The sequence below is a fragment of the Capsicum annuum genome, unplaced genomic scaffold (genome assembly GCF_002878395.1).
Source record: "Capsicum annuum cultivar UCD-10X-F1 unplaced genomic scaffold, UCD10Xv1.1 ctg82426, whole genome shotgun sequence".
Lineage (NCBI taxonomy): Eukaryota > Viridiplantae > Streptophyta > Magnoliopsida > Solanales > Solanaceae > Capsicum > Capsicum annuum.
In genome coordinates, this window is record NW_025893220.1 from 689,758 (window position 1) to 698,615 (window position 8,858).

Sequence of the window (8,858 nt, forward strand, 5' to 3'; positions counted from 1 at the left end):
TTTTGATCACATTCGCATTCTATTACAGACCTTAAAATATAAGCAGTTGCATGCTAAGTTCTCTAAATGTGAATTTTGTTTGAATGCTGTTACATTTCCGAAAAACCTAGACTTAAACCATTAAAAAATAACTTCATTTTTGAGTTTTTGAGTTGGGTAGACTAGAGACTTTACTCGTTCCCTTGGTCACTAATCGTACCCATCTTTCTCTCATTTTTTATACCTTGATCAGTCCATGAGGGTATCATACTATTTCTAATATGACAAGACCTCCTCATAGTTGTAACCAATATATATGAGTCATATACTACTCAACTGTATGGAGGGGATCCTCAAACCAAGTGGACTATTTTTTTCAATAGTGAAGCTTATGAGTTAGGGGTGAGTTGTTCCTTTTGGATATGACTCAAGGGTGCCCACTCATACCCACAATAATATGGTTTGCCAAAGATAACACTAGGGTACGAGTTAGGTTACCACTCATACCCTAGGGTATGGTTGCTAAGGGAGTCATATGGGGGAATCGTACCGCTAAATAACGAAAGTTTTTAGCTTTTAACTAAGGGCCTTATGGTCCTTTCCCTTGACAATAACACTAAGCCCTAATAGTATATAAGGAATTGAATCCACTAAACCACTTATTTTGCAAGACTAAAACGCTCTAAAAGATTCTTAAAGCAAGATTGAAGGATAGGGTTTGGAGGGAGCTTATCTAGTAGATAGCAAGAGCCAAGATTGTTGGTGTGTCATCTTTGTTAATGCATGTATCTCTTACCCTCTTTAAATATCTCTAAAACTATATATTTCATATTTGGATTAGTAAGTGTACATTGTCGTTTTTAAATCAAATGAAAAGGCTTTTATTTCCTAATAATCTATGATGTTGAATCCTTCTTAGACTTATGTTTATATGAGATATTAATGATGAATTGTATATTTTGGTGCTTATTAAATGTGGATTAACATGAGGTCTTGAGTAACTCTAATTTTGATAATATATACCATTGAAATGGCCTTGTCGAATGTATGCACCTAAGGTTTTTATGAAAATTTCTAAGTAAGTCATTTAGTCATACGTTATTGATGTATTAAACTAGGGCAATGTCCTAATAAAGATGGATGAATGATAAATATTGCATTAAAGTAATTATGAACCACGTGAGATAAAATTAATAACCTTGGTTATTAGTTAATGAAAGAGTAAAGTCCCTAGATATAAAGATGAACATAAATTATGGGTTGACCCTAAGTGTAGTGAGTTTGTGATATAGAATTATTGTAAGGGTATTGATGACTATAACTTGCTTTGTATGTTTAATTAAGTAAATGCATTGGCCTATTTAGATATTTGAGCAACGAAAGCTCCCATAAGAACCATATGGTCATGTATAGTGTTGAATTTGATAAAATGGTTATAGTCTTTAAATATTGTACTAAGTGTATGTGGATACATGGGCAATGAGGCTAATGTACCAAATGCCAACTAATGATAATTTTGAAGGCTTGAGATAAATTCCCTTGCCTTATGTGATAGGTTGATATTGAAGTCTCTTATGTTATGAATCGCTTGAAGTTGAAGTACCTTGCCCAATGATATTCCTCGAGGTTAAACTATCGTGCTTAAAGAGACCTCTTGTTATTTAAGTACCTCTCACAATAAAATGGCTTCTCGTTAAAGTCCAAGTAAGATATAAGGTTAGAGTCCCTTATAAAATGAACGGGTACGGGGTTAGAGTCCCTTTCCAACATGAATATGGTTATGATTAGAGCCCCTTTTTTGAATTAATGTATAAGTGATTAATGTCCATGATAAATGAATGAGTGTGTATAGTTAAAGTACCATGTCTAATTATAATGTAAATCTGGTTAGAGTCCTTTTCCTATTGAGAATGTCTAAATTTATCAGTATGCTAGGTCGTAGTCCTCAATTTTATGAATGATAAATGAGTGCTTGAAGTTGGACTGATGGGACTTGTGTCTTTGATTTTCATGTTATATACCTAATGTATGGACTAGTGTATTGAAAATACAAATTATGATATATTAACTTATTGTTGATTGATGATGTTATTTTATCACATATCCTTGTGTTATATAATAGCGTTTAAACCGCTAACCATCTCTGGCCTCTAAGTCTCCATGTGACATAAAGGCTAGAGCATTTTTTTCTTTTCCCATATAGTAAATAGGCAATTGAAGCAGTTCGTGTATTAACATGAAGTGGTGAGCTTCCTTACTTGAGATTACATGCACCTCTTGTTCACTTATCTTTAGACTTGGTCTCTTTAAGACTTAATTTGTTTATTGTAGGAGGCTTGTCCTAATATATAAACTTATTGTCAATATTTTATATAGAAGTATTGTGAATAACTATGAAGTTGGGTGTGAGTTAGTTATTATGAATCTAATGTAGACTTATGATTTTATTTCCATAATCTTAAGTTATGAATTAGAGTTCCTTCGACTCCTATTATATGAAAAGATATTGGGTTGGGTTACTGGGGTAACTTCCAGTTCATGTGAGCTTAGGGTGCCCATATGATATGGCCCAGAGTTTAGGTCATGTCAAGTTAGTATCAGATCCTTGGTTCATGGTCAGTTGGGCATTCACAATGATATGTCAAATTGAGTCACTTTTATGGGTATAAAGCGTGGTACATTTATAAAAGAGGGGCCATAAGACATCTTAAAAATGTTTCATTTTTTTGTGTTTCAATCTTAAGCTATAATTTCTAAGGTATTGAATTCCCTTAATTCTATTTGCTATCTTGTAGATCATACCTCTAAGTAGATCTGAGACTCAGGCAAATACTTCAGGCCTAACTGGGGGTTCTATAGATGAAGCTGATCCAACTTTGGAAGTTAAGACTTGGGCTAGGTTTGTGGTATCTGGCCATCCTCGTGGGGTTCCACCCATAAACCCTGCTTATAGGAGTGACTCTCCCCTTTATTCCCCTAAAGGCAATACTTATAATGTAGAATTTTGTCACTTTATCAAACTTTAGACTCAATTGCTCGCCTCCAAATCCGACTATGGTGCTCCAGCTATCATTTCTTTTGAGTCTAGAAGAATTAGCCCATTTATGATGTTGAATCCTTCTATGTTCATGGGTAAAAAGGTTTAGGAAGTTCATTTAAAGCTTCATCGATGAAATAGAGAAGATTTTCTGAATCATCCATGCTTAGAAAGTTGAGGGTGGTGAGATTACTTTCTACAAATTGAAAGATATTATGAACTAAAGGTATGAGGGGTGGGAGTTATCTAGAGGTGTTTATGCTCGTCCCTCTATGTGGGAGGACTTGTCTGAGGCTTTCTTAAACAGCTTCTTTCCTCAAGATTTAAGAAAAGATACGGTGGAAGTGTTTGTGAACTTGAAGTGACGGAGGCTATCTATTCAAGGGTATGCCTTAAAATTCCATCAATTTTCAAGGGATGCGCCAGAGATGGTGTTTAGCATAAGGGATAGAGTGCATAAGTTTATCTCAGGATTTACCCATTATTTAGTCATTAAGAGCAAGGCGGCCTTGCTAATTGAGAATATGGATATTTCTAGGTAGATTGTGTGTTTGCAATAAGTAGAAGAAAGAAAAAAGAAGACAGTTGATCATTGTGAGAGGTAAGGAAAATTTTTTTTTGGCCTTTTGTGCCTAGTGGTGGTGATGGTAGAAAGTGCCCACGAAAAAAGTGGGGATTTGGAGTTCTTTATCCTCATCAGGTGTTCACTCTCTTTACCCAAAGTTTTTGGGTAACTATCAGACTTAGTTTAAAGGTGGGTCTTGGGAAAAAGATTCCTAATTCTAGACTAGTGCTTCCTAGTTGGCTTGACCCTACCATCCTTGCATATTTAGTAGTTAGAGGTATCATGGTCAGTATAAGAAGGGGTGAAACCAGTGCTTTTATTGTGGTCAGGTTGGGAACATGCAACATGAGTACCCCTTTCTAGCAGCTTCTTGGGCCAATAGGAACCCTATTTCTACTCCACCTCCTCCCATACCAAATGGTGCTATGACTGCCTCTTCTACTATTTTTGAAATCGACGTCGGTCAAAACAGCTTATATACACTTTGTACTTGCAAGGATCCTAAGGAACCTCCCATTTTTTTATTGGGTATGTTGAGACTTTTCTATCATCATGTGTATTTTTTGGTTAATCTAGGGTCAACTCTTTCCTATGTGACCTTGTATGCAGCTGTGCATCTTTATTATGGTCCTGAGAGTCTGTTAATTCTTGTTTTGTTTCAATCCTAGTAGTAGACTCTGTTGTTGTTCACCAATTTTATAGGGTGTGTATGGTATCTGTTAGTTGAAGGGATACATTGGTTGACTTGATAGACTTAGACAAAGTTGAGTTTGATGTCATTTTAGGGATGGATTGGTTGCACTCTTATTATTGTTTCTTAGAATGTCGAAGCCATAAGGTCATGTTATAATTCCCTAATGAAGTGGTCATTGTATGGGATGGTGGTTTTTTAGTTCCTAAGGGAAGATTTATTTCTTATGTTAAAGCTCGAAAGTTGATTGCAAAAGGGTGTTTGTATCAGGTGGTCTGAGTTAATCATTCTGACTCGAAAGAGCTTTCCCTAGTATCTATTCCCGTGGTTAATGAGCTTTCTGAAGCGTTTCCTAATGATGTTTCAAGTGTTCCTCCCTATAGGTAAATTTATTTTGGGATCGATCTTGTTTTCAACACTTATCTGATTTCAATCCCTTCTTATGGAATGGCTCTGATAGAGCTAAAAGATCTTAAGAGAAAATTGAAAGACATCTTAGATAATGATTTTATCCACCTTACGTGTCTTCGTGGGGTTCTCCCGCATTGTTTGTGTGCAAAAAGGATGGTTCCCTTAGTATGTGCATTGATTATCAACTGTTGAACAAAATGAACCTAAAGAATACGTGTCCTCTTGCTATGATCAATGATTTGTTTGATCAACTTCTGGGTGCAAAATATTTCTCTAAGATAGATCTTAGATCGAGTTATCATCAACTTAATATTAGGGTTGTGGATATCCCTAAGACCACCTTTAGAACTTGGTATGGTTACTTTGAGTTTCTTCTTATGTCTTTTGGGTTGGCATTTATGGATTTGATGAATAGGGTATTTCATCCATTCTAGAATATATTTGCCATTGTCTTCATTGATGATATCTTAGTGTATTTTAAGAGCGAGGCAGATAATGTCGATCACCTCCATGCCATGTTAAATACTTTAAAGGATAATCATTTGTATGGCATTTCTCCAAGTGCGAGTTTTGGTTAAAAGCCATAGCTTTTCTTGGTCATGTCATCTCTAGTGAAGGGATTATGGTAGATCCCCAAAAGGTTGTGGCGGTTAAGAAGTGACCTAGACCTATGACTCCAATTGATATTCAGAGCTTCTTGGGTATAGCCGATTATTATAGAAGGTTTATGGAGAGTATTTTCATGATAGCTACCCATTGACAATGTTGACCCAACAGAAGGTCATATTCTTGTGATCCGATGTTTTTAAGGGTAGTTTTTAGAAGTTAAAAGATAATTTGACTTTGGCTCCAGTTTTGACCTTGCTCGAGGGTAGTAATGGTTTTATGGTGTATTTTGATGATTCTTTTATCGGTCTTTGTTGCATATTGCTGCAACATTATATTGTATTGGCCTATGCTGCTAGGTACTTGAATGTTCATGAGAAAAACTACTCTAACCAAGACTTAGAGGTATTAGCCGTGGTCTTTGCTTTGAATATTTAGCAGTATTATCTTTATGGTGTTCATGTCGACATCTTTTTTAATCAGAAGAGCCTCCAATATGTGATTACTCAAAATAGGTTGAATCTTCGGCCAATATGGTGGTTTGAGCTATTGAAAGACTATTATATAAGTCTTTATTACTAGCCCGCTAAGGCGAATGTAATTGTTGATACTTTATATAGATTATCTATGGGAAGTTTGGACCATGTTGATGAGGATAAGAGGAATGATGATGGATGTTCATCGTTTTTCTAATCTTAGAGTTCAACTTGCGGACTCCAAGAGGGGTGGTGTGTTTGTACATCTAGTATCTCAATCGTCTCTTGTTGTTGAGATAAAGAAAAAGCTAGTATTGGACCCTGACTTGATGAAGATTAAGGGTAATGTGGGTTAATATAATGTTGCACACTTTTTGATAGGTGGTGATGGTATCTTGAGGTACTATGGTAGGTTGTGTTCCTGACATCCATGGATTGAGGAAAAGGGTCATAGCAGAGGCTCATGGAGCCCATGGCTAAGTGTATGGTGTGTTTTGGTTTTGGTTTTGATTTTAGTTTTCCTTTACTCAATCTGAAACCTATTAACTTAATTTGGATCTAGGTACGAGTTGTCCACCATGAGTCATTAGATAGGGTATGAGTCCTACTATCCAACTCGTATATTGGATAGTATCAACCCCTCTTGATTCTATTATGGGTACGAGTTAAGGGTACTTGATATATCCTTAGATAAATTAGGGCTTAGTGGTCGTATGTTTGTTACTATTGGGGATCCAAAGGATGACTTAGATATGTGTGGTGGGTACTACTCGTATAGTAGGGTACGATTGGTACGGTAGAGTCATACCCTATCTGTCCACCATGAGTCATTAGATAGGGTATGAGTCCTACTATCCAACTCGTATATTGGATAGTATCAACCCCTCTTGATTCTATTATGGGTACGAGTTAAGGGTACTTGATATATCCTTAGATAAATTAGGGCTTAGTGGTCGTATGTTTGTTACTATTGGGGATCCAAAGGATGACTTAGATATGTGTGGTGGGTACTACTCGTATAGTAGGGTACGATTGGTACGGTAGAGTCATACCCTCATGTGGGAAATTAATACAGTTTTAATTAGGGGTAATCTGGACATATCCCCTCTTAAACTCTTAAGGCCACATGACTTATATCACTCTTGGGACATTATTTGCCATAATATTCCAATTTTAAACAGTTAGAAACTACCTCAAAATTTCTCATGAAACTTGGGTCAAGCAAAAGTTAGGGTTTCCTCCAAGGTGGTCAAGTGAGGCTCTTAGAGGTGATTTCTTCTCATCTTCTTCGTAATCAAAGGCAAATTACACCTCCCTCATTGTTAGTTCCAACTAAAGTCATGTTTTATTAATTGTCTTCATGGCATAATTGTTTTATGGTTTCGGGTTTTCAAACTTATATTGGGGTTTTTTTTGTTATGATTGCTTGGTTATGGTTTTCCTAAGTTTTAATTATGGATTTACATATTTTAATGGTGGTTTGGGAATTTGGTTGCATGGGAAGGGTTAATTTGTACTTGGTTTAGGTTTTTGAAGCACTATTACCCTAATGTGCTTGATAAAATGCCTATGAGAATGCTATTATTATGTTGTTGGACTTTTAATGGAATTATTGCATGGTATAACTTCAAAATGAATCCCTAAATGGTAAAAATGGTTTAAAAGGTTTGGAATGGGCAAATGGTAAAGTCTTGGTGGTCTTGATGGTTTTATTGAAAGACTTGTAGGGTACACTTGAATCCCCCAAGCAAACTACGTAATGAATATACTTGTACGGTACATGGGAATCCCCCAAGAAAACTTAATAATATAATATATGGGTACATGGGAATCCCTTCTTCTTAAAAAGGATGGCTAATAAAATTGCTTGAAAGCTATAGTCGGTATAATGATACCACTACTTATAGCCTTTGTTAATAATAAATAAAATGATTGTTCGTTGTGTGGTAATGGTTTTAACGGGCAATAATACCGGGGTATGATAGCTAACCATAAAGGTGTGATTCTAATGTACGGACACTAGAAACTCATGTTTGTCGACATGAGGATTGGTTATGGAAACCTTATATGATACTTACGAGGTACTTGGGAACCCTCTAACTACACTTGTATATATGTATTATAGTAAGTTAAGGGTACTCAGGAATCCCCTACACCTATGGTATCTCCATTTCATTTAGCTGCATATATCAGTGCTCGTTCTAGGGGTTACACTGTTACCATATAGCCCGTAGATGGTTCTAGAATTGTTAAGCTACACATACCCAGTTTAATGGTTTCAAAGGAATACTGATCCCGACTTCATTTCCCAGCATAGTTATATATATATGTATATGTTGTTGTGAATGCATATGGTTAGTTTTTTTGGTTTTAAAGTTTTTCCTTAATTTATACTTATCCTGATTACTTGCTAGTGTTCACCCACTAACCCTTCTTCGGGCGGTTGTATTCCCACACAATGAAGGAATCCGCCATTCTACTCCCCCTTCATAGGGAAAAGATTCGGGATCAACTGTTAGATTGAAATGGTGAGCTTTTATACTCATGAAGACTTTATTTCATATCATGGATGTATTCATATACTTTGGTTATTTAATGGATACTGGTTTAGGCTATGTTTGGGGCATATCCCAACAAGAGATTATTTTACTTTCAATTACAGGCTTTGTTGAACTATTATGGGCCGGAATGGGCAGTGTTGGTTATCGTGTCAACCTTAGTATTGGCTTGGCATTAGGGCTGATATCGATTGACTATATTTATGATTATCCGATCCTATTAAGTTATGTTATGGCCATACACATGGTTATTGTTTTGGTTTATGGTATAGTTATTATTGAATATTAGATGGTTGGACTTTCTTGGGTTAGTCATGAATATAGACCAATCCCCGAGCTTAGAATTGTACAAAATGGTATCTTGTTATATGCTCAAAATTCATCCAACTCAGGGCACGTGTTTGTAGATTGGGTTAGTTAACTGTGGTGATTCTTGGTCCTGGTTAGACTTGGGATGCCCATTACGACAAGGTCTTAATTTAGGTCATGTCAATTTGCTATTATGAGTCCAGAAAGCCTTTTTGAGTAAAATCTC